The sequence below is a fragment of the Amblyomma mixtum genome, chromosome 2, assembly GCF_055824585.1.
Source record: "Amblyomma mixtum isolate Tamu chromosome 2, ASM5582458v1, whole genome shotgun sequence".
In the NCBI taxonomy this organism is placed as follows: Eukaryota; Metazoa; Arthropoda; class Arachnida; order Ixodida; family Ixodidae; genus Amblyomma; species Amblyomma mixtum.
Genome location: NC_143013.1, coordinates 1,386,242 through 1,412,674, shown reverse-complemented (window position 1 = coordinate 1,412,674; position 26,433 = coordinate 1,386,242).

Below are 26,433 nucleotides of genomic sequence, written 5' to 3'. Positions count from 1 at the left end.
TGCATACCAGCACAGCTCATCATATTGTTTTTCTGATATTTTTTTTAAGCTGCAATCCTTTCGCATTATTTATGGTTACACAACAGTGGCACTTGTGGAAAGGTACACTTGCACGTTTGTGCAAGTGCCTTCAGGTTTCTGAGCTTCTGGCTTGTCTGTTCTGTTTGAGAGGCTGTCAACACTTCTCGGTTGTTGGGGTTCGAGGCCATGCTGGGTAAGTGGCTTCCATTTTCATTCTGTGGCACAGGCATACGGCAGCGAATTTGGTCAACTTAGCCCTTGGTTCAGCTTGCGAATCCTTGGTTCCTTTCATGACTTGTGGTGTTGCTGCCTCCCCTTGCTGGACAAACATAAGTTGTGCCCCACGTGGGACCTTCGCCCTGGATCTTGAAAGGCTGAAAAACCGGAATTGGCGCTACATTGTGAAGATTTGTATAGAAGCATGTTTGCACATCGTAACCAGGCTCATCGACATTTCGAGTGCTGATGCTGCACAGTAAAAGTGTTACGTCTGTCCAGTGCATGCTTTTTTTCATGCTGTCGGCAATGAATTATATCTGCAGCCATGAATTATACCAGCTATACTTGCAGCCATTGTTCGGTTGATGAAACCGAATCAGCATGAGAACATGTCTAACACATCATTTGAAAGAAGAAAACGCACAACTAAATTTAGGTGTCCAGAGTCCTTTAAATTAGATAAGCTGTTTAACCAGGGTTTAACTACTGCATGTTTTTGGTGGAGTTGGACTGTCAGATTCTTGGCCCACAGTAGATTACTTCACTGCATGGCATCAAGATTCCTTCACTGGGGTGGCAAAATTGAATTCCAGAGATAGCTACAGTCGTTGCTGTTCGTAAACACTAGCCATTTGTCCATGGGTTCTTCATGTAAGTGTGGGGATTGAATCAACCAGCCTTGCTAAGTGTGGCCAAGTTTTTGAAAAATTTCTTTTTTCACAATTCAGCTCGAAAATAAAAGGGAAAAAAAGCTGTATCATATTTCTCGCATTAACCAAATAATCCTCATTCTCAGTGCCAAATCGCTATCTTATGTCCCGAAAACGGACCGAAAAGGTATTGCATGGCAAACTTGAGGATTTGCTGAGACCTGACAAGAGGACCAGGAAAGGACTAATGAAGAATCGGGACATCCTCGGGGCAACGCAACGTTCTCGGAAATACATCCTGTGGACGTCTCGAGGATGCAGTTGTGTTGTCTGGATCGTGTCACTCAATTCGTCGTAGTCTTCTGGAGCCAGCGTCGACGGCAGCGCCACAACTGCGCTAGTGGCGGGAACGTGCCGCTGCTGCAAGTCGGAACTGCACGGAACAAGCAGACTGCGGGCATTAAACTTCAGGGTTTTCGGTAAATGACAAGTACTGCTTGTCTGGGCCTTGATGCCGTCTTGAGTAAAGTTATAAGGAAATGTAGGGGATTGCGCTCTCTGCTTACCACCCCCTAGGTCAAACTCGCTAAGAGCTGCAGTGCGTGTTAATCCTGAAAGGGCTCAGAAACGTTCTCTAGTGTGTATTCAGTTCTAGAAAAAAACACCCTGTTGATCTTTCTCCTTTTTGTTAAGCCGTAAGTACATAATACGAAATGCAGGTAAGACGGCGCTGGGGGTTCCTTTAAGCACATCCGCATAGCGCCTAGTACAGCTGGAGATCCACAACACCATCCACGAACTGGTGGAGGCCCATCATGTCAACCAAACTGTCAGGTTCTCAATATCTAAGCCTGGCAGGAAAATGTTACAGAAGCACAGAATCAGTCCACCCCGGGAAGTCGCCGACAAGATCAACATGCCCAAGCAGATGAGATCATACAGAACAGCTCACCCCGTACCAAAGTGCATCGTTGAGGATCACAACAGAGAACGCAGTCTAGCCAGAGCTAGACGTCTGCCTCTCTAAGTGTTGGGATGGAAGCAAGCACACGATCTACGTCGATGCGGCTGTACCCGTTAACGGGATCGCGGCAATTGCAGCAGTTTCACCCCGGGGGGATATAACCGCAGCCTTATCCAAGCGGTGGATACAACATCGGCTGAAGAAGCAGCTATCGCACTAGCGATATCCAAGAATAGCGAGGCAACGGTTATGTCCGACTCACAAGCAGTGGTACGCAATTACATCCGGGGTCGCGTAGGCGCTCCGTGTTGGAAAATTTTGGAAACGTCTAATCCTTCGAATGTCCAGATCTTCTGGACGTCAGGGCGCCTCTCAGCGACGGGAAATGAGGCGGCCAATACAAATGCTCGAGCTCTCCTCCTCCGAGCATCTGCAGGCAGCCTCTCTCTGTCACCATTAACAACCCCCCACCCTTACTAAGCTGCGCAGAAATTACGGAGCACTATAAGATCATAAAAAGGAAGCGTCCTCTTGCTCACAAAACCCTTAGAAAATTTGAAGAGCACATAATCAGGCAACTGCAAACTAATACCCTGCCCAATCCCCGCTTAATGAGTAAATGGTATCGAAACACGACTCGTCCTGCCCCCTCTGCGGAGCAGTTGGCACGCCCCTTCACGCAGTTTGGGAATGTCAAGAAAACCCAGACTGGACAGCAACCTCGATCCGACATATGAGCGCTGGGATTCAACCGTTCATAGCCGCAGTCCCCTCGACCAAAAATCGTTGGTTGAGAGGCCGGGTTATGATGGCGACCAATGGGTTCTACTGAACCCACCCAGTAATTATGCTCAATGTTCTTCCTCCTCCTCAAAAAAAAAAAAAATGGCTGAGGCTTAGCTAAGGTTAAGCCTAGTCAGATGCGAAGCATATTGATGGCTAGGCTTGGTAATACGTGGCTTTCCTTGGTTGACGTTCATCCCGCTCTTCATCGGTCTCTGTGGCACGCTGAAGCTTTCGCTTCTCGTTCAAATCAGCCCTGCTTCTAGGCGGCATCCCAACACCTGGCCGCCTCGTAAGTGCCCGGAGAGCGAGGCAAGCTCAGCTTTATACCGCTGCTGTAGCGTCACGTGGTCAGCCGCAGCGCCTCTGATGTGGAGCCTCCACCGCCGCGGCCGACCGCGCGAGCCGGCAGCCCATCTCTCCTCTGCTGTGACGTCATGTTGTCACGTGGTGTCACGTGGTCACGCTAAAGGTCAATGGTAGCTCCACCGCCGCGCTCGACGGGCTGTAGTGTAGCTCTAGTAATATGCTTCGCATAAAAAAATCACATATTCGAACGCTTTGTTCTGAACTGCCTGGCTCTCATATTTATTTATCACCTACATATTTCTTGTTCATTTGAGCAGCACAATGGATGTGCTCCGTATGCTTCATGCCAAGTTCACCTCGTGTGCTACGGGAACAGTTGTGCCCAGGACGTGCGAGCGCTCGAAAAAAGCATATCGCTGGCGGCAATATATTTTTCATCGCCATGTCCGTCCCTGCTGAAGGAATAGTCGTCCGAGAATGTTCCTGGAACGGTGTTCCAATCCTTCGGCTTGATACGCGAAGCAACGCTCTTACAGCGGGGCAACAGCGAGCTGCTGGTAAAATCATTTCTTTCTCTATGGTAAAATCCGATAGGAAATGCAGCTTGCCTGCTCGCCGGCGCCTTATCAGATCGGCGGCACACACCGCTTGTCGACTCATCGTGTGCAGCTGTTTCTCGCATCGAGCGCAAGACAGGCAAAGCGAGCGCTTCCGGACCACCCCTGTCCCGCGAAATGGACGCGCCATTCTCGGGCCACTAGGCGACTCTGGGGATGCGGCGACGCATTTGGGCCAGCGACGGCGCCTCCAGGGCACTTCTGTTTGCGATATAGAGCACTTACATTGTCGTCTTATTTGGGAACAGTGTTTCAGAGACTGGTAGTTTCTCTCTTTCGTGTCTCCGTGCTGCATCCCCCTCCGACCCTCAGCTCTACACAACACCTCCGTGCTGCAGGTGAAAGTTCCTTCTTTTTAATTGTTGACTCCTTTATTTATTTTTTCTTGTAGAGGAAATGGAATGGCGCAGTAACTGCCTCACTTTTCGGCGGACACCTCAACCGCTCTGTGAGAAAAGGGAGAAAGGTGGGAGTGCAAAAAGGAAGAGGTGCCGTAGTTGAGGCGTTAAGGGCTCCGGAATAATTTTGACCACCTGGGGATAACCGATGGTCCTTAAGGGTAACAAACTGTATTCCAAGGGAAGCGTAGCAGAGTCGCGTGTCCTAGAGTCACTGGAGTGACTAGCGTGTCCTAGTCAACTGCGCCGCCGCAGTGGCTCATTGGTTATGGCGCTCACCTGGTGACCCGAAAGACGCGGGATCGACCCCGGCTGGTTCGACGGAGGCGAAATTCTAGAGGCCCGTGTACTGTGCGATGTCAGTGCACGTTAAAGAAGCCGAAGTGGTCGAAATTCCCAGCCCTCTACTACGGCGTCCCTCATAGCCTGAGTCACTTTGGGACGTTAAACCCACATAAAACAAACTAGTTTACAGCATTTTTTTTTCATTCTACAAATGTAATTAATTAGCAGAGACTAACTGACGAACTTTTTATTTTTTTCTTCACGAAGACTGTCAATGCAGAAGTACATCAGATTTAAAAGTAACCAGTTGCCGTGTTTGCAATCATGTTTGCAATCATGTTTGCAACCAAGTATCCTGTTAACATCCTTAGAATAAGGCCCGCGAAATACAAAAGCAACCACATGATAGGGCAGCAATTCCGGCGCTCCCGGAAGACCGGTAAAGCAGAGAAATCCGCTTATCTCTGCCACGCTTTCCCGAACAGGGTTCGGCGTTTTGCGATGGTGGCGAGATATGAGCCAGGAACTGCTTACGCGAAGCCAAGCGGGTGCTGCTTTTCGAGGAAATGAAGCGTGGCTCGCATGGAGCGCTTTTTCGCGCGAAACCTCGCCTCGCGCGATACGCATGTGGCCGTCCACCGAACTTACACCGTCACGCGCTGAACAAGCGGGCGCAAGTCCCATTGATAGTGAGTGTTCGACGATACGTACCGTGCGTATCGTTTCACGCGCGGTGCGCTGCTAGCGATAGCGCAAAAAGATCCATGTCGCCAGACTTAAGTTATGAATGCGAAGGAATAAAAGATTATTGTTTTATTCGTCGATTACGAAGACAGAAGAGAGGACATTGAAAAACAGATGGAAGAAAGAACATATAAAAAGGGCACCATATATTACGGCAGCTGGCAATAAAAACCGGAGGAGAAACGGCGTCCGCGGTTCTTCAGGATCGTTGCTCTATCCGGACAAGACAACAATAAAAGCGCCAGAACGCGTTGTGGAGGTCAATCGTTGTTTTACGCACGCTCTCTCAAAAACTCTTGACGGGCGCCTCACTTCAGCTTTTGCATATTACAAGATGTGCTCAAACAAGTCTCCTGAAACGGCCAGCACTGACATCTCAACACATCTGCCGCTGCGCTCCTGACGAGATATTCTTGAATTTCGATGCAGATTTAGCAGTTTTCACTTTGCATGTCTGGGTTGCCGCTGGGTCCCAAAGCGACCCAGACTATGAGGGACGCCGTAGTGAAGGGCTCCGGAAATTTCGACCACCTGGGGTTCTTTAACGTGCACTCACATCGCACAGTACACGGGCCTCTAGAATTTCGCCTCCATCGAAATGGGACCGCCGAGGCTGGGATCGAACCCGCGTCTTCCGGGTCAGCAGCCGAGCGCCATAACCACCGAGCCATCGCGGCGGCTCGTGAAAAGCTGTATCAATGGTACTTGGGTGCAAACATGGCAACCGGTTATTTGTTATTTATTTATTTGATACTATGAACTGCCTCTTGGCAGTTTCAATGTGATCTACAACTTCTGCATTTACATTTCCTTAGCTAATTAGCCTCTGCTAATTAATTACATTCGCATAATGAAAAAAATACTGCAGACTAGGACAGGCGATTCTTAACAACCCTCAGTTGGTTTCACTGGTCTAGGGCACTTCGTCTTCTTTAGGAACCTTGGTTACAATTAACTGGGACACCATGTATATGTACAGTCACGTGGTGGTGACAACGCCGTGAATAACAGACCAGCAGACTGACATAGATAACGAACTGTTTACGGGGCTGACTTGCGCCCACACATACTTTAACAAATCGGCCTCTTCCTCGCCTGTATGTTTGAGACATGTAGGACGAAGAATGTCCTTATAGCATATTCAAGCTCTTTGTAGGAGATGGGATGTGACCCAGGTGACATATGACCTATCTACTAGATCAATATCAAACGGCAGGGGATGACGGTAGGTTGTTTGTCTTGAGGCATGAGCGAGAAACAAGTCTGCTGCTCCTTACCCAGGTTTTGCTTGAGCGAGGCTCCATTGCCAACTATCAGGTACAGCGACCGCTCATTCCTAACATATCCTAAGGCCCCATGCGAATAGTATAAAGGAATACAGGCCATGAGGCAGATGCAAGAAGTACAGAATTAACTGTGATTTCGTTTTCTACCACAATGGCCTGCCAAATGTGCCAGCATCTAAAATACTGAAGCATATAACGACGCTAAACCAAGTTAGGGACTACGAAAAAGATCCTAAAATTGACGCGATAAGTTCCAGAGAGAAGATACCAGGAAGGAATTGAGGTTGAAACACAAGTCTGTGTCCTCCGATTCAGGAGTAAATCCTCCTTACCTTTCTTGAGTTTTGGCCGTTCGGCACCGTTAATATCATTGGATCGTGTGTTGAATTTTTATGGTATGCTCGAACTAGGGTCCTGTGCATATACATAGCTGGTAGCACGAGGCACTTCGAAAAAGAATGCGTACAAAATACATATACGGGCTTTATGTGCACAGCTGCTACACATAAGCAAAATTTATCTCGTTGTACAAAAAGCTAAGCGGGAATATTGTAAAAATATCAACCATATGTTGAAATTATGCGTCAATATATAAGCATTAAGTCGAAAACATCCAAGATTCCCTGGAGTGGGTATTCAGCGACTGTAAACTTTATTGCATTCGATAAGGGGACTAGTTATAAGCAGAAAGAGGAAAGTGGTGATTTTCCCTCGCATCTCTACCGTTACAAATACACCATTCAATTTTTTTAGCAAGACAACCCGAGCGTCGACTGTTCGCTTCATCAGCTCCGTGCGACGGGACGAATCTTCAAACCCAGCGACGGTCGTCGCATGAGCGTGAAACACAGACCAGGGCGATCATCATCTGAAAGGCTTTTCCTAAAGCTGCTCACAACCGTCGATTCCTTCCTTCCTTATAGTTCTGTTCGGCAAACCCGCCGGCCCGAGAGCCAGAGATCACCGGAGATAATGAGTTGCGCTCATTTAGAGTTTCTTTGCGTTTCTATCTGCTGATAATCAAAAACGTGGGCCAAAACCGTTCCCCTAAACGTCTGAAAACGAAATAAAAAGCGAAAAATTAAAAGATTCGCTTGAAACGCTAAGCATGCTACTAGCAGTTAACGCCACGTGGCTTGTCCGGAACATACTAAGCAATGCGATGGCGAAGGAAAGAATCGGGGTCTGCGGGCAGCTCTTTTGGAGCATCCTAAGAGACGATGGTCGCCCTGATCTGTGATTCTTGCGCATGTAACAACTCTCGTCGGGTTTGCCGATTCGCTTCGTCATAAGCCTCTGATCAAGCGAATATTCGACGTTCGCGTGATATTAGTAAAGAAAATTTAAAAAAAAACATTGGAAGGGTGTACACCTCGATGGATGCGCGGCACTAGCTGAAGGCCGAAAACGGCGGCGTCTTACCGGCTATCGTCAGTTCAAGTCAGAACATGCGCTTCTGATTACTGATTACGCAGCTAGAACGGCAAACGTCAACTGCTTTTGCTACTGCTCCTGGCATTTGTACGAACCGTTCCATGACTCTTCCCTAATGCTCTTACGAAACTTACCCGACAGCTAATGGACACCGCGTGATTAAACGCAACGGGAACGCGATATCTGGGGAAGATAAAAAAAAAATTATAGCCACACTTTTTTACTGGCTCCGCTGCCATTTTATGCTGTGTCACTTTCTCAGAGAACTAGGCATTGCGACACGGCAGTTCGTCTCCAGTCCCGACGTGTACGCGAGCAGAAGCTAGCGCCTGCTGGACGTTCCTCAGTGGTTTCACGAAACGCCTGTCGTCCCCAATGCAAGGCCATGACGAAACTAGACACGACACACTTACGCGTTCCCAACTCTTGCCTTTGGAGGGAAGAAAAAATCCGGAGCTAAGTGCAGTCACTTTTCCATTTCGTTCCGATTCAGTACCCTGCTTTTACACGCAGCTGCTGCACTGCCTAACTCCAAAGTTGCGCAGCAAAGCCAGAGTCGCGGGGGGCCAAAGCGTAAGCCGCGGGCCGCTGCTTTGCACAGGGGTACGCTTTTTCTTTCAGGAGTATTGGCAGCAGCAGCAGCAGTGGCAACGTGAGCCGGAGCTACTGCTTCGCAGGGCCTAGCCTCGCAGGCCACTAATCAAAGTCGGATCGAAAACGTCCATTAGAGTCCCTTCGGCGGCACCGACAGTCGAATCGAGATCGGGATGAGCTCCCATTGTGCACGGCGCGGAGTTCGAGCCTGTATAAGGCGAAGCCTACAATTTGCGAGAGAAAGAGCGGGGGCGAGAGGGCGGCCGAAGTCGTCGAACCGGGTGTGCTCGGCTCGTGTCGTGATTGGGGGCTTCGCACGGCTTCGCACGGCGGGGTGGCGAGGTCTCGGCTTGCAACCCACGATCGCCTTTCAGTGTCCCGTGTCACTCTTCGTTTCGCCCGGTCGAAAGAAGCCCGTGCTTTTCTCCCCTGCACGGCTCCTATCTTACTTCTTTTTGGAGACGCTTCGATTGGTTACGTCACATGCGAAGGAAGACAGCGGTCAAGTATTTTTGTGCCTTTCGGTAATCAGCGACCGCTGAAGGTTGAACCGGGCAGAATTTGTTGATAGCCTAAAGTAGTGTTAGGTAACTCGTACCTGTGTAGTCTGTCAGTTCATAGTCATTCATTTCGCCCTGTGAATTTGTGACCTGATACCAGGCTTGTCCGTAATACCATAACTATTCTGAAGGGAGGACTTCTATAGTCGGATAAAACTCAATAACGAAACGGCAAATGCCCCTCAAACAATGCCTCCAGCCTGGCGTCGACTGATTCAGTTGACGACGTGGGTTAACTCCCTTGTACCTGCTAACGTGACATCGCAGGGGGTGTGAGACGAAAGGGGACAAACCACGGCCTAATCGGGCTAGCCACGACGTCATGAAAATCGGTCGACGCCATTGGCTGGAGTGGCTCCTTTGAGGGGCATCGCCACTTCGTTCTTGAGTTGTATCCGGCAGTAGCATTTTCTACAATCGTGCCATTAACATCCTAGGGAGGCCCGTAGAGCCCGCGAATGCATCCAACACACGCGTGTTCGGGTCCTTTGTGGCAGCACACCGATCGCTTATACTCCCGAACAGCACTTCCCCAGCGTTTACTCAAATACTGGCGAGTCGTGCAGCTAGTGTGTCATAGTTGATGGGAGTGACCGCCTCTCCGGTCAGTATAACTGAGGCAGTGGCAAGCGACACGGTCAGTGGTCTCTTCGGAAGCAGAGGCGTCGCAGGCAGTACTGTTATCCAGCTTCATGGGGAAAAAAAAAAGAACATAAAGGCGCTCCTAGTCACCCTAAACTTTAACCTGAGTAGTAGTTGTATTAGTAGTGGTTTATTAAAACAATAACTAAAAGTAAGGAAAAGATTTTGCTAGCCACGGCATCTTCCATCCCTACTGGAAGCACGTGAGCTGGGGCAGCGAAATAAAGGGATAGCAGGCAGGCTGGAGAAATGATATGAAAGAGGTGAGAGGACAGCCAGAAAGGATAGGGGGGAGAGAGGTACTGTATACAAGTATTCTATTTAGGCAATAGCGAATGTATAGTTAACCTCAATTTCAATAAAACGTGTGAAGGTGGAATATAACCAGTCCCGGTTCGACAGTTCCCCACCATACTCCGTGTTCCCTCGCTTCGGTAGGCAGAAGCGTACAGTCTTCGAGCCAAATGTGAGGCACGGGCCCGACGACAGTGTTTCGTTGCGCGAAGATAATCGACCACGCCCGAACGAAAGAGCGCATGCGCGCGGCTGCTTGCCATGCGAGACAGAACAGCCAACGCACCATTCACAAGGTGGATGTAGGATGGTGGCGAAGGCTGGGCCCAAAAACGGTTTAGCGCGACTGCAGCACAACCACTTTGGGCGGCCGAAACACTTATATAATGAAATTCAAAAGCACAGATAAAAATGCTACAAAACAACAAAAAGAAATGAATATTTTATTGCCACGTTTATAAAATAGGTAAACTATTTCTGCAAAACATTACGCTGAATTTTGTAATTTTTTGCAACGCTCTTGTTGCGCCCTCGGTTGATGAGTGTGCGGTGCATTTGCAGCGCGACTTTGCAGGCCTTGTTACGGTACCCGGCCACAGCTTACGAAGCGATTTCTTATCTCCAGCTGCCTGCTATGGCGCGCCTTGGAAAGCGTGCAAATTGAGCTCGCCGGTCTCAAAATGGCCCCTTTAAGATGTTTTTGTCGTCCTTTCTCGTCGATTCTCTGTCGCCGTTTGGCAAGATCTGCACCCCGCTGCACCGCTGCAGCGTTTCCTTCGGTGTACGGCCAGTGCGAAACCTTTTCCCGAGGCTTCGCGCTCATCGTTTCAAGCGCTTAGCTCTGCATTTCAAGATGAGGTTGCGGCATGTGAAGAAGCCTTGCTCCGTGGCACATTGTGACAGCGTGGGTTGTACCGTGGGTGTCTTACCAAGACTACACCGCTTCCCTCTGGGCTTTCGCAGGTGAGCTCTTGCCGTTGTCGTCTGCTCTAGATATGCTTTTGTCGGGCTTTCCGCGCCTATTGTAGCTGTTACTGTTTCATACGCACTTGGCTTCATGTTATCGGGATATTTTAGTAAATTGCAGGGCACGCACTTGCACTCATAAGATGTGCAAAAGATACAAATCATTTGTCTTATTTATAGCTAGTTTCGTGCAGCCAACTCTAACCAACGTGAAATTGATACCGGGCTCTCATGAGCAACCACGTGCCCTCTACTTGCCGCATGGTCAATTTAAAACCAACTGCGCTGCCTAACAGCTCTGAGCATGACATTAATGGGTTTTGCAGCACCGTGAAGCCAATTTGAGGATCCCCTCGCAACTGACAGTATCGAAACTCAACCATGTGTATGTGCGCCGCATTGACTGTGCCTTAACTGAATTCGGCCAGCAGTGGTTATTGCCGTTCTACGTATACATGACCGTCAATGTAGTTTTAAACTCATTTCGCTGCATCGCTCTCGTCACTCTTTGAGCATAGAAAAGCAGCTAGCCGCGTAGTATCAGGCGAGCGTAACCGCACTCTGAGGCGCGGAGGCTTGGCGCGAGCATTTTCTGGCATAGTTATAACTTACTGCATTTAAGTGAAAGGAATCTTGGCGTATTGACGTTTGGAGTATATGGTATTCATTTGGGTGCAGTTGTATAACGTGGACGCTGCGTCATGTCCAGGTGCAAAACGTGGGTGCAGTTCTGCCGCAACCTCAGCCTGGAGAAGACGCCGTGCCAGCTGCGAGACCTGAGGGTTTCTTCCAAGCACTTCGACCTGTTTCTGTATCTGCGGCCAGGATGGCTGCGTCTCGATGCTGTGCCTACTCGAGGAAGGAGTGGCTGTGTTGAATGTCCTTGCACTTCTCTTTAAACTGCACTTCATGTATATTTTAGTTTGATTAGAATTGCTTCAAATTTCTTCGGTTAGCGACAAGAAGGAGGTCTCGAGGTTGTGCGCAGGCCCTTTGTATGGTGTAATGCTCTAGCGTTGAGCAGATTTGTTGATGCTAAAACTTGTTTTTAATATTGTCATGCAGGTGTATACATAGCTGCTATATTCTTTCAGTTGAAGAAATGAAATATGAAGAGTAATCCCTGTGTGCTGCATGGTCAATGTGTTGATGCGCCTACTTATGTCATGTCATGTTTGCCTCAATGGAAGCTGTCGTAGCATTGTTTTCTATACTTTTCAATTTCCTACCTGGCAACGTTCGTGGAACTTCAGGGCTTTTTCCTATCCGCACTGTGACCATTGAGATAAATAGCCAGCTTAAAAAAACTACTGCTTGAGCTGCCTGTAACGCACATTTTTTGTCTGTGTGCTTTATTACTGTATTCCTTTGGTTGCTGTAATAAACCATGAATATGAAAACCATTGCTGTACACTGTATTGCAAACTGCGCACTTGAGCCTGTGCTTTGTGCATCATACCTTGATATACTCAACCGTACTAGCACCAGTATTTTCACCAAGGTTTCCACTACGAATCATGCATGCTTAGCCAGCGTCTGAAAGTGTTGCAGCCTTTCTATGCTACCTTCTTTGCCAGTCACTTTCATTGGGTTCCCAATTGCACATTAACAAGGCCATAACTAGCAGGAACTCGAGCACATTTGACTGGCAAAGGTTGGTGCGCACTGAAAGGCAACCTTGAAGTGATACCGGCTCGAAAATGCGGGTTCTATAAAAAGGCCACTTTATAATTCGCGCCAAAAGATACGTTGGGTGACGTCATTAACGTCACTCATACGTAGGTTGCCCCCCAAAGTAGTGGCGCTGGGGTGCTCCCATGAGCCGCCATTGTTTGGACCAATGGGCGTCTATGGAGCCTTCGCTACCATGGTATATCTACCTTGCCATTCACACGTAAACGTTCCGTCAATGCGCGGTCCGTGGGCTTGCGTGAAGGAAAGTACCGAGAACAGGAGCAACCGCTGCAGAGGGGGGAAAAGGCCGGAAAAGAAGGATATGGGCGTCTTCTGGATGCGCGCCGGCGGACGACGGCGACATGAAAAGGCGGCCGGGCTCGAACGTTTCCGGCGCTGGCAGCCGCGTCGTCGCCGGCAGATCGAGAAGAATGAGCGCGCGGCGAGGCGATTCCGCCGGGCTGCCACTCTTCGGGAGTAGTTGTGTGCATTGCCGATGAAGGTCCAACTGTGGTGTAACCGTGGCTGCTACTTATCAAGAGAGGTGTAGTAACCGCTCTCTGCAGTTTCAAAAGTTTCCGTCAGACTCTGAGTTTAGTTGACTGTCACGCCCTTTGCGACGTTCAGATGAACTTTCGAGGGCTGTTCAAGACACGGACGTATGCAGATGCGACAAGAACAATACCTGGTTATATAAATCATAAGTGGATGTTCCGTCTGTTGACGTTCAGGAACTGGCCGCAGGTCACTCGCCGACTTTGATTCTGTAACACTGGTTTCATTAAAGGTGCACTGAAGAGGAATCTGAACTTGTCTTTTTGCCGCGGGAACTCGATCTACACGTTCCTAGCATTCTTAGAAACTGCAACTTATTGCCCTGTGTGGCCAATTTCCCTAATTAAATCGAATTAACGTCCGGCTCCCGCCCTTTTTTTTTAATTCTGCCTCGTACGGTGGGCGGAGTCGACCAACGCGTGGAGTGCCTTTCACCCAGTCCCGTGGCGGCTTGCCGCTCTGCCATCGGCGGAGTAATACGTAGTAGTCCGTAGTAGCAAATAGTCCGCGCGTATTTTTATTTCTGCGGGCTTATTTTGCGACTATATTATCTGCGAATGAAACTATTTATTCATGGAAACCTAAAAAACAAAATAAAGCGAAAGCAAAGCCTCCACGGAGCTGGCTGAAAGGAATTTCACGCGTTGGTCGACTCCGCCCATCGTACGAGGCAGAATTCAAAAAAAAGGGCGGTAGCCGGACGTTAATTCGATTTAATTAGGGAAATCGGCCATACAGGGCAATAAGTTGCAGTTTCTAAGAATGCTAGGAACGTGTAGATCGAGTTCCCGCGGCAAAAAGACAACTTCAGAATCCTCTTCAGTGCACCTTTAAGCGCGTTCTTACTGTATAACGCGTTATTCGTTCCGTCCCACCGCTTTTTCGATTAACCCCCGAGTCTTCGATATCTCTTAAACTTAGTTGGAAGAATAAAACCAGCGAAAATGACGCAGACACAGTAGAGACATGGGGTGACGCTGAACTATCAAGTGACTTTATATCAGTGCAGATCGCATATAATCTATTAGCGATAAAAACCCTACATGCGCACACATGACAATTGCCATAAAAAGGGCAGAAAACCACACACACAGAGCAACAAAGGAAAGACGCCCGTCATACCGCGCTTTCGATAGTGTATCTGGGTGCTCTAAAGAGCTTAAAAATCGAATTTCTTTGTCGAACAGGCTCACTTACCTGTCACTCTATATGGAGTGAAAGGGAAGTAAACTGTCCTCTAGCGCACCCGCTTTTATAGAAGGGAGTATGCCAGTTTACTCCTTTTTTTACTCCATTTTGTTTAGAATGCACTCACGTGTATCTGCGGTTCTGATGATATGGTACGCCTCCAAAATTTCACTATTGCGCCTCGTTTCTATATGCACGCCCAATAATGACAATGGTAGCAAAGACTCAATAAGGTTCTTATAAAATGGATGAGCTAATGTCCAGAGAGTCCTCCTCTTTTCGAGGCTTTAAAACTTTGTTATACCCATGTGACTTCAGAGCGTGCTAAGGTGGGAAAGTTTTCGCATTGAACCTGTGCGGACATCATTACACGCAATCCAAGCGCAACAAACAAGGCACGAACTCTTACATACTACTTGCCACAGCCGATTTTTGTGTTGTTGTTTTTTTAAATCTCCGCTTCTGCTGGGTTCCTTTCTCACCTGGATTACTCCAACCTTGCCCGTCGTAAATAGGAAGCTGGAGGCGCATTTAGTGAAGATTTTTTTTTCCCGATGCACTCTTTTGTCTCTTTACTATCTGGTGGTGGCGGCAGGTGACCTCAGAGCTGATAGTTAATACGCATCGTTTGTCCCAACTCTAATACCGAAGGCGGACTGACACATGCCGCTTAGGAGAATAAGCGAAACTCGCTAACAACTGTTCCAAAATCGCGGCTCCTGGCCGCCATGTTGCGGTACTTTTGTCTTTGCCTGTTGAACTGAGTGCCGACAATTTGCTGAGTGCACGAGCGGCCCTATCCTATTCAACATCTGCAGCGCTTCAACCTTTACCTCAACTTCTACAGCGCTTCAACCTCGACGTCGGCTTATGCAGCGCTGCGCGGAATTAACGACAAGAAGCACAAGCCCGGGCGCATCTCTGCGTGGCGCCTACGAAACAGACGCCACCCCCCGAAATTTTTTTGTCTCGCGCTCTCTCGATAAGCAGCGAGACGCAAATAGGAAGCTGGGCCCCTGGCAGCAACAGAGGAAGGAAATAAACAGTGCCCCCGTGCAGTTTTTTTCTCTTTTCCTGGCCTATTTTGTTGTTGTTTTTGTTTCCCTCAGACCCATAGTCTCCCTTAGCCCTCTTTCGTTGCTTCTTTTTACACCGATGCATGCTTCATTCGTTTCCCGCACCAACGGCCTTTTCTTTCATCAGCGTTTATCAGGAGCCACGCGTCCTTTGTGTTTCTCGATCTCCACACCGAAACTTTCGGTCGGGCTTTGGCACTGCTGTTAGTCTTTTTGCTTGCATCTAATAGTTTCTGGCGTTCACTGCGGTGCAGACTGGATGTATCGCTCGCTGTCTGCCGGATATTCCTTTTTGTGCCTTTGTAGTGGTATACGCTCAGGGCCTGAAAAGAGTGTTTTAGGATAACATGGCCGCGTTTCTGCCCATGCCTAATCTCACTTCACGGAACGCTTTATTTGCAGTGGCTGATATTGATGCTAGACAGAAGTCCAGTGCTTTGGTCTTGATTTTTATGTTGCCGCTAACAATTGCTAGTACGCTGTGGTTACACGTTTGGCCGGTGGGCACAGGTTTCTGGCCTCGATCCCGAACATCAACTCCGCATTTCGACGGAAGATAAATGCAAAAATGCAGAAACGCCTTTGTACTCAAGTCTGGCACAAGGTGGGCAGGTGGCCGCCACTATGACGGGGCCCAGACCTGTTTTGGCATTTGAAAATCAATCAATCAATCAATCAATCAATCAATCAATCAATCAATCAGTCAGTCAGTCAGTCAGTCAGTCAAACAGTCAACCTTTCAATCAATCTGTCACTCAGTCAATCCATTTGTCAATCAATCCGTCAATCAATAAATCAATCAATCTGTCACTGTGTGTGTGTGTGTGTGTGTGTGTGTGTGTGTGTGTGTGTGTGTGTGTGTGTGTGTGTGTGTGTGTGTGTGTGTGTGTGTGTGTGTGTGTGTGTGTGTGTGTGTGTGTGTGTGTGTGTGTGTGTGTGTGTGTGTGTGTGTGTGTGTGTGTGTGTGTGTGTGTGTGTGTGTGTGTGTGTGTGTTATACTGAAGTTGGTGGCGCTGGGTTCAGTAACGTGCCTGTTACATTGGAAACATAATTTGCTTTGCCCTATTAACATCCATACATGGGTGCTGGTTCTCACTCGACGAACGTCCGTGGCGAGTGGCTGAAATGCGAGACTTAATGCTCCTAAAAATTGCGCAACGAAAGAAAAGGTACATACGTTGAAGGCTACGAAGTACTTTGAAGGTTTTAAGCGTGCCGATTTCACAAGCACCTCGTTTCGTTGAAAACAGTGCAGAATAAAGGCACTATGCGCCGTATTTTCTACCTAAATTGTTGCCGCCCCAGGTTCTTCCTTACTCCCACGCGGAATAGAACTCGTGACGTCTTTGTCTCAGTTCTGTAATGCGTTTGGGCGTGCAGGGACCTCTCACTCTTTTCCCGCTCAATTTTTCATTCCGACTTCGCTGTTGTGACCCTCCCCTCGAAAATAAGAAAAGGAATAGGCAAAACCAAAAGACCTGTAATTTTGATTCTTTTAGCTCTCCACCTCTCACATCGCAGCATTTTGAAAAAACGACTGAGGAACGTAGGAGAGCTGGAGGCTCGTCCCCGCACCGCCTGCCCTTTCTATTATTATTTTTTCGCAACCACGCGCGCGAGGGAACGGTTCGGCCTGATGCTCGGCTTGAATGCGGCAGCAGCATCGCGCATGTATCAATCACCCGCCATCATGGAGAGCGGCGCGAAGAACGCAACGAGCTTCGAATGAGTGCACCGGGCCTTTTTCTTTTTTTCTTTCTCCCCCTTCCTATCCGCTCTCTCCGGCTTTCCGATCTGGCACGAACGTCGCTCCTCGGGAAAGGCGAGGAAGGGGGGGGGGGGGGGGGGGGGGGGGTCTGTTAAATTTTTGTTTGTTTCTTGTTGCGGGAATTTTCCGTTTAATCCTCCGAGTTCTTCGAGGAAACGGGCATCGCGCCGCTAGCGCCGCACCACGGGGATCGCGAGAAGTGCTTGAGGTGGGTAGGGAGGGGGGAGGTTGCCTGTATGTGCGCGTTGGTCGGTGTGTGGGAGGATGCGGGCACTTTCGTCGGCACCGGCCACTATCGTTGCGTGCACTGTGACTCAAGCTGTTGCAGTCTAGCGGGGGATTCGAGTGTTGCGTCCGCACGTTTCATCACACGATTACGAAAGCGTATACCGTTCGTTGTTCGTGGTGCTGGCGTCTTTTTCGCTTGGGCGGAGCTTTTGAGGTCGCCGAACCGTCTGGCTTTGCCGCCCCGAGATAGTGACGGTGCTAAATAAAGTATGCGTAGTCTCATAACTACATTAAACTAGTCCGTCTGCTATGAGCATATCTCTTTACATTCCCTATGGGCATGGAGGAAAGAGATAGAGGGAGGGGGGGGGGGGGGATTTTCATGAATTCAAGAGAGGTCGGCCTGGCTGTTAACCTGGGATGCTACTCAGTGCTCGGAGGGTTACACGCCGTGGTAATGACCTAACAACGCCCTCGTCACGTGTGGGTGCGAAATGGTAAGAAATTGGGTAAAAAAATATTCATTTTCTCCACAACGCAGTCAAGTTTTCGGTCAGGAAATAAGCTGGCGATTATCTGTCATTACGGCGTAGGTTGCTCTTCTCGTTAATATTTCCATTTAGTGTCTCTTTCCTAATGCATGAATGATTGAAATGTTAAGTGACAGGGATAGCTGTTTTAATGCCTCCTTCTTCCCTTCACTACAGCGCCTACTCTAAAGCAGGCCTGACCGATACAATCTTTCGACATATTTTGTGTATCTGTATTAGGTATTGCTTGCCAAATTGAAAGTATCGAAGTATAGGCATCGGAAACACATTTTTGGTGCATCGTGTATTTTAACAATGCTCAATACTAAAAAAAATTGGCTGTGGTTTAGCTGAAGTTAAACCTGGAGTGACGCGAGAGCTCCGCTGAGCCGCCTACTTATGCAGCTGCGACGCCTCTCCACTACCACCCCCCCCCCCCCCCCGGCAGCGGCAGCTGCTCCGCACCACGTGACCAACCGGCTCAAGGCCTCGGCGCCGCCACGGAGCTCAAGGGGTGCCACGCTGAGGCTCGAAGAGCTGGCGTTGTGTAGCTCTCGCTCCAGAAAAAAAAAAGCTAAAATGTGCCATAGATCTCGAGGCCGCTGTGAGTAAGACTTTGGGCAGGTGGCGCTGGCTCAAGTGGCAGCCCACTGTAAAAAGGAAAAAAAAAATGGAAGAAACGATGCCAGTGCGTAAGAAACGAATAGCATCAGAAAGAGTTTCAAGTATATTTGTATGTACTCAAGTGCTCAGAGGCTGTTCCGCACGGAGAAGACTAGCTTTAAAAAAGGGTTTTGCTAGATTGCTTATGGAAGTGATCGCTTCAACCTCACATGGCTTATTCCGATGCTAAAGGTTTAAGGAAACTAGCTGCGACAAGAGTGGATTCTAAATAAAGTGGAGCTTAAAAAAATCCGTACGGCTGGATTCGTTTTAACTCTTTGATATACAGTGCTCGAGTACATCAGGTGCAGTAAATATTTCCGATACCGCGAAGCAATTTCTTAACTTAGCAAATCATATCATCAGCTTTAATAATAGTGGCAATTTAAGTGGTCTATTGAATATCGACAATAGAGTATCGAGTATCTGCATCGGAAATACAATTTCTCATGGTATCGCGTATCGGCATCGCAGACGCTTCTTTTCAAGTATCGTGTCCAGGCCGTCTGGCCGAGCCTTCTCTCACAGTCCGTCGTCGCTAAAAGCTCCTGCGTTATCGTGCTGTTCAAGAAAAGTGGTGCGTACGAGGGAACGAGCCTTAAAGGCTCTTCCAACGCGGTTCTTGCGATGGCATTCGCAGGTTTACTGACGGCTAGCTACGCTATTGATATAGTGTGGTGTGGTGTGGTGCGCGGGGTTTAACAACCCTAAATGTGCACGCGGGCTATGAGAGACGCTGTTTGGTGGAGGATTCGGGACTGATTTCGGCTACCTTGGGTTCATCAATGTGAAAGTATGCCGTTAGCTGGAAAATGTGTGACATAGTCAAATCAATTTAAGAGTTAAAAAGAAAGTGTAACAGTTATAAAAGGAGTATTGTACATTTAGTTCCGCTGGGGATATAGAGAACCTGCGGTGCCCAGGTGGCACTGCAGTTATTTCACTAGGCGACCAAAAACTGCTGCCGTCAGTCGCTTGGGCCGCTACAAACACGAGTGTACATTCTAAACGATTAGAAGCCCGCGTTTGGTAGATAGCACTATTTGCCTCGCTTCTGTCGGCATAACCCAGATAGCTGACACGCACCACGTGTGGCTTTGACAGAGTGCAGAAGCTCATGCCCCTAAGCGTATGATGGTGGCTCAGAAAAGCACCAGGAGTGCACCCAAAACTGCTTGCTCCTCTCGCTAGGCTATGTACTATGGCACTGCAATCAACATGGCAAACTTGAGCTTGGGTTCTCTATAACACCGGTCACATATATGCTACCATTACCGACGAGCGTAAGAAAGCATATTCCCATTACTAAATGCGGCATAATTTCTAAGCATCCTGCCCATTGCATGTGCATCCCATTGGCGTCCGCCTACCTTATTCATGGAGGAAACACTCGTGAATTGGCTGTCTTGGTTTGGTTTGGTTTATGGGGTTTAACGTCCCAAAGCGACTGAGGCTATGAGAGACGCCGTAGTGGAGGGCTCCGGAAATTTCGACCACCTGGGGTTCTTTAACGTGCACTGACATCGCACAGTACACGGGCCTCGAATTTCTCCTCCAAAGAAATTCAACCGCCGCGGCCGGGAATTGGCTGTCTTCGTTCTTGTTACAGACACATGTTGTATACGCTTACAAGAAAGGAGTTAATTTTTTTTTTCAGTATCGCACAGTGTGTACTTCCATGTGAGGTGTCCACGCACATTCCTTCTGATGAATTACTAAGCCACCATAGCGTTACCTGACTGCTACACATGAGACTTTAAAGCGAAACGTCTGGCGCCTGTCAAGATTCACGGAATGAAGAAGCTATATAGAACAGGCAACTCGGTCGCTGTCACCAGCTGCTCTAACGCGCATCGACAGCAGCGTTACGAAGCGAAGCGGCTCCTGCCTTTACTACTATCATATAATATTAAGCGCCAGCCACGCTTCCCGATCCCGGCGCACGCGCGCATGAATATTCCCGCAGCATTTTCATCCGCAAAGCACACAGATAGGCCGAACGATCGGAGCCGCATCCACGTATCTGGTGTGGAGACAGTGGAGGCGGCGCCGCCGAAAATCGGCAACGTCGGCGATTTAAAATATCGCACTCGGGAGAAACTCTGACAGCCCTGAGAGCATGCCCGTTTTCACCGCACGGCATCGTCGTATTTCTAACTTATACGACGTTCGTTTTTCGGAATTGTATCTTTTGAACCGCATCTAAAACTTCCCATTTCTCGACCGAACCACGCCTGAAGCGTAGTAGCTGGGCAAAAAATAATAATGAAAAGCATTTCGAAACAGAAAAAGCGACAGAGGCGTCGGAGCTGGCGCGTGGATATTACAAACAAGATTCGATGGATCACGACCAAGCGCTGTACGCTATACACAGATTGAATTCGAGCTGTGATTTAGCTGTTGTCGTTGTTTTTGTTGTTGTTACCGTCAGTCAAAAAAAAAAAAATAAGAGCCCAAAAGACGGATGCGTACGCACTCACGGCGCATAAAGACATTTGGAAAGAAGAGAGGAGGAGAGAAAGGGAAAGAGGGAGTGGGAACATTAAAACGCTCTCGAAATGCGCGGACCTTGTGAGAAGAAAACAACGCTTTCGAATCTGGCACATCTGTGTCGTTGCGCGAATTGGAGCGGGGTTTCGTCGAGGCTGGCAGGGAAGAAAAAAAAAAAGGGAGAGGAATCGAGGAAGAACAACAAAAATTAGAAAACCTTCCGGCGCACCCGTTTCACCCCGCAGATACGCACCACGCAGTGTACAAAGCGCTCGCGTCGGAGAAGGGAGGCGCGGGTGTGCGAGCCAGGGAGAGCGCATACATCATTTATTAAGGACGCATTTGTGTCCGCGCTCGGCGCGTTTTGTTTACGATGCTGTTGCGCTTTTATGCTTGCTTTCGAAGCATCAGCTGCGAAAGGGGAGAGGGTGCAAGTGGGCGAGGGTGAGTGGCGTGAGCGCTGAAAGACACGCCCGCTTAGTACATACGGGACACATAGGGTGCAGTGCTCAGGAAGAGAAGAGGGGGAAGACGGCGACGATGCGTAAAGGCTGCCCAACTTGTGCGTGCGCTTGTACGCCGCCTCGCCGGCTCTTTAACAATTAAGTGGAATTAAAAGGGAAATCTCGTTTTGAGCGCGAGGTGAGACTCGTTCGCGCTGAAATTTCCTGCCGCAGAAACAAGGTTCTGGGTTCTGTTTACAGCCGCGTCGGTTGGCGCCATTCGACTGTTTACGTTAACAGCGGAAGCAGTTGTTTGAAGAAATGGGCTATGCACGAAAACGACAGCTTATTACGAGATTTTGGTGCGAAAGAAAAAGGGCGTGGGGGTAAAAAGAAAAAAAGAGTCTAGATTTCTGAAATGATTGATAGCTGCCGTTTTGGAATACAGCATAGGAGCGCTGCACTGAACGAGCGTGCTGACGCGAATTGGTTATCGTTGTAGAAATGGTAACGGCAGCTAGACGAGGTGAGCCTAACCATTGCAGTCGTTCTTCGCATTCAAGAGGATAATTGGCGCTTGAAAATTAACAAGTCGATTTCCTGCTTAAGCTACTACGGCGGTTTTTAGGGGGATTTCCCTCTCTACCTGCCACCTGTCAACACTCCTTTCCCTCTCCATCTGTAGGGGAGAGCAGGGAGACACCGGACGAAGAATGACTCAGCAAAATTAAAAAAAAGTTATTAAGAATATTAAATGGAAGGTGGCCACGGCTGGCACAGGCCAGGACAGGCTTTTATCCTGCATTGGGCATAGTCAGGATGAAGATGATGATGAATAGAGTCAAAATAGAATCAGAATTACCCGCCATGGTGGCTAAGTGGTAATGGCGCTCGGCTGCTGACCCGAAGGACGCGGGTTCGATCCCGGCCGCGGCGGTCGAATTCCGATGGAGGCGACATTCTAGAGTCCGGTGTACTGTACGATGTCAGTGCACGTTAAAGAACCCCAAGTGTTCGAAATTTCCGGAGCCCTTCACTACGGCGTCCCTCATAGCGTCGTTTTGGGCCGTTAAAGGGAGACTGAGGCGGTTTTCGATTCAGCTAATTTTTTAGGGTTTTGAAGTAGTGTCATTGCTGATCACGTCTGTGAAATTATTTTTTCGATTTTGGCCAAAACAGTGGCGCAATCACCAATTAAAAACGCGATGTTTAAATCTCCCGCGCCGCGCGCGACCGCAGGAGAGGAGAACAGCGGAGAGGGAAACCTCGTCCATGTCGGCCAGCGTGACGTCACGTTGAGGAGCCGGGGATACTTCGGCGCACCCGAGAGAGCTTTCAGCGCGCGTTGTTTCTCGTGCTGCATGCGTTGTTCCTCGTACTGCGTGCGTTGTGACGTACAAAGCGTGTCAGCCGACCTTGAGAATCAGATTCAACACGAGGTACTACTCTGCTTTCGTGTCCACGAACAACTACGCCCGCGACTGTGTCGTCTTCCACTGTTTTCCGCAAGATCATACGCTCGCAGCGCAAGCGCTCGCTGCTTTGACGAAGAATTCAAGCCGACCAAAGCAAGCGTACTCGGCTCGAAGCACTTTCGTGACACCGGCTACATGCAGAGCTTGTCCCTAATGTGATCTCTGGAGATTTCGGTCGCGGCTGAACCATGACGCAGTTCCTTTCATTTCCTCGCGCATGAGAGGCGTGTCACCATTTCGAAGAAGCGCCTCTTCTAAAAGCAGAAACATGCTCACTAGAAACACGCCCCTGCAGAAACCTAATAGAGGCTCAAGCATGTGTTGCTCTTCTCAGCTTATAGGTGCGGCCAGACCACCTGAGGCGTGCTCAGCAAGGCTCGGTTAGTGATTTTGTACTCGGTTCGACGTGTCCAAGCAAGCAAGCAAAGCAAAACACAATAAAGCAAAGCAAGCAAGCATTGAAGCTCTTCACATGCGGCATCTCGTTTAATCGTATCTAAGCGATTAAAATGAAAGCGTTCGACGTTCTGATTTCGGATGTAAATTTAACAGAGAAATGAATGCCAACCAAGTTTTTGCAAAAAAACATCATGTCTCGCAACCTTAGTCGGTTTCTTCTCCAAGTTGTGGCAGCGAACAAGTTGCAGCTAGCTTGGCTTTTAAACACACATATAGTTGGCCACTACTTCACTGAACCTAAACTGCAAATCTAGGAAGGGCGAACGTTTCTGAGCCAGCGATTAATATTTTCTGGCATCTGCTGAACGCGCCACGAGTGAAGCAGCAGCCTTGTGCGCGTATTTAGCTTGGTTTCCAGCGCACAATGATTCCTTCAATATCCTGTGGTCACATGCCTCGCAGTGCTTGGCCACTGCGCTTCGCTAATTTTGACATCAGCTTTGTGCTGCTTCATCGTTTCCTTGAAATACTTTCTTGCCCCAACCTACGCCGGGTAGTGAGAATAGGATTTTTTGTACACAGCGCTTTGGGCCTTTTCTTTAGGATGACGCTCTTTCGGGCGAGCCAGGAGGCGTCCGGTGGTGGTAATTGACTTGAGTATTGTTCGCACCCCTTCCTTTCCGAGAATACCAGCCGAGGTTGTGCTGGCACCTTTTACGCATGATCTGCGTACGTGTCTTTCACGCTAGCGTATGCTTGTGCTAGGCGTAGAATTTTTTGCTCGTCTTTTTTGCTTTCAGGTGATACGTGGAATGAACAAACTGTAGTATCCTTTTCTTTAGAGGTCAGTAAAAAAATATTCGCCATATTCGCTTTTACAACGCCACGGAAAGCTGCGATCTGCACTCAGCGCAGCGCCGGATCCGCATCGGCAGCTTCTACAGTCCTCAAAGTGACGTCACGACCTCGCTTGACCAATCACGGGCGGCGGCGCGCCGCGCGGCGTGCCCCGCGTCAGAGGCCGCATATTTCTGCTAAAAAAAGGCAATTCGCGCTTGTTTTTGCCTTATTTGGATGCGATATTCGAGCATACAGCATGAAAAACTATAGGACGCCGCTGCCAGCCTGATTTTCAAAAAAAGTGCTTCAGTCTCCCTTTAAATCCTTATAAACCTAAACCAGAATGAGAACTGGAATAGAATCAAAATTTTAATAGGTTGGAGAGGGAAAGAAAAATTCTCTCGAATTCTTTCGTAATAAATCCAACTGGTCGCTTCTAAAATTGAAATGACTTTGAAAGTAAGTGCTTGGCTTTCGCTACTGAAGTTGTTACACGTGACGGCTTCTTGGAGGTCGACTAGGGTACATGCGAAGCGAGCGACGTCTCGCTGTAACTCTGTGTTATTCGTCGAACTGTTTTTCTCCTACGTTCCCGTTGAAATACTGCTTGCACGTGAATTCACTTGGCCGGGCACAGTTGCCGGTACTACGGTACGGAATTCTCGAGGGATGTCAGTACACATGTTTTAACTTTACAGAACATTAACGCTTATCTAGGCTTTGTTCTCGGTTAAAATCACATGTTTTTAACCTTGGAACGCCATTAACTGTCACTCATGATTATGCGATGACTGTTAAGCTCAATGCTAAATTTAAAAATCAACGCTTGGACGTCACTGACGTTGTCTGCCCGCAGAACAGAGAGATGAAGTGAAAACCCAACAAGGTTCTTTCGGATGAAACTTGAGGTAATGAGAGTTAGCGTGGAATGTGGGACACAAATAAATCTTTCCTTGAACCAGTTCTTCCTGGCCACATAATACGCGAATAAAGATTTATTCGTTGGTTCGCTATCACTGAGCCGCGTTTCGTGTCGTAATCCTAAGAATATTCGCGTATTACAGAAATATTCGTATAATGTGTGCAGCTATTCGTGTGATACGTGGATTTATATTGCATTTAATCGAAGCGCGAAGGCAGCGCGTTTCTCGGCATGGTTTAAAAAAGTGTGCCGAAAATCGTCCGAAAACGGAGTTTGGTAAAGAAAATATAAGTAGAGGGGCATGTCTGAAAAATAAAATAAAGGATCAGAATTGAAGTTTCTAGCCCGCGCACGACGAACTCTTCAAGAAAAATATTTCAACGCGAAGAGCGCATATTCGAAGCGAACAGTTTTCTAGCTTCTTTCTTTTCTTGATTTTTCTGGTAGTGAAGAAAGTATACATATGCAGCGTTGAAGTTCATGGGTGGAATAGTAGTTACAATAATAAATAAAAGGAGAATAATAAAGTGGCACCAGGAAGTTTGCTTCCTTGAAATCTGAAACTCCTAGGGCGGCGGACAACTATCATTCTCGCGACGTCGCTCTCGGCTTGCTCGGGAAGGAGCTGCAGAACTGCCGCTTCAAGTGTCTCGCCTTTGCATGAAGGGAGAGCTCGCCTCCGTGCCTCTCCGACGTGCATTCTTTAGTGTCGGGTGTCGGCGGAAACGATGGTTGCGCAGAAATGTCTCGCGCTTCTTCGACTTTTTTTTTTTTCGTCTCCATCTTTTTTTCTACCGCTAGGTTGACAATTGCTTTTCTTTATATATTTGCTTTTTTCTACTCCGCTTAAGAAAAGTGTGGGCAGTAAGTGTCTTGAATATTCACTTTGCGAAAAGGAAGAGAAGACGTCTACTCGGAAGCAGTTTTCGAGAGTTTTAAAGAAAGGAAGAAAATCGTCGACTGAAAAACCCGTACTTTAGGGACGTAAAGAGGGATAGGAACGAAGAATTTTCCCAAGCTGTCCAACGCGCAGAAAGCGCACGCGCCGGTTTTGGCAGCGCTTACTGGTGGTGGCGTTTTTGATCGCTACTGGATTTGCTTTTCGTAGCATAGCAGCCCATTATGCAAAAAAGTATGCTTCGCACGTAGAGGCGCGTTTTCTTTCTTCTCTCTCTCTCTCTCTCTCTTCTCTCTACGGCCGCTTATACGGGCTTCGTAATGGCAGGTATACAGTTACACTGGCTGGCCAACAAAGTTTATTCCCTACCGCTCACTATTCCTCCTCTTTTTTTCTCCCTAATTTCAAAACTTGCATACTTAAAAAACTAAAATTCCCACAATTATACAGAAAATAACATTTCTATTCAGTTAAGGAACAAAACACAGGGAAGCGGAGACGTCAAACTTGAAAACTTA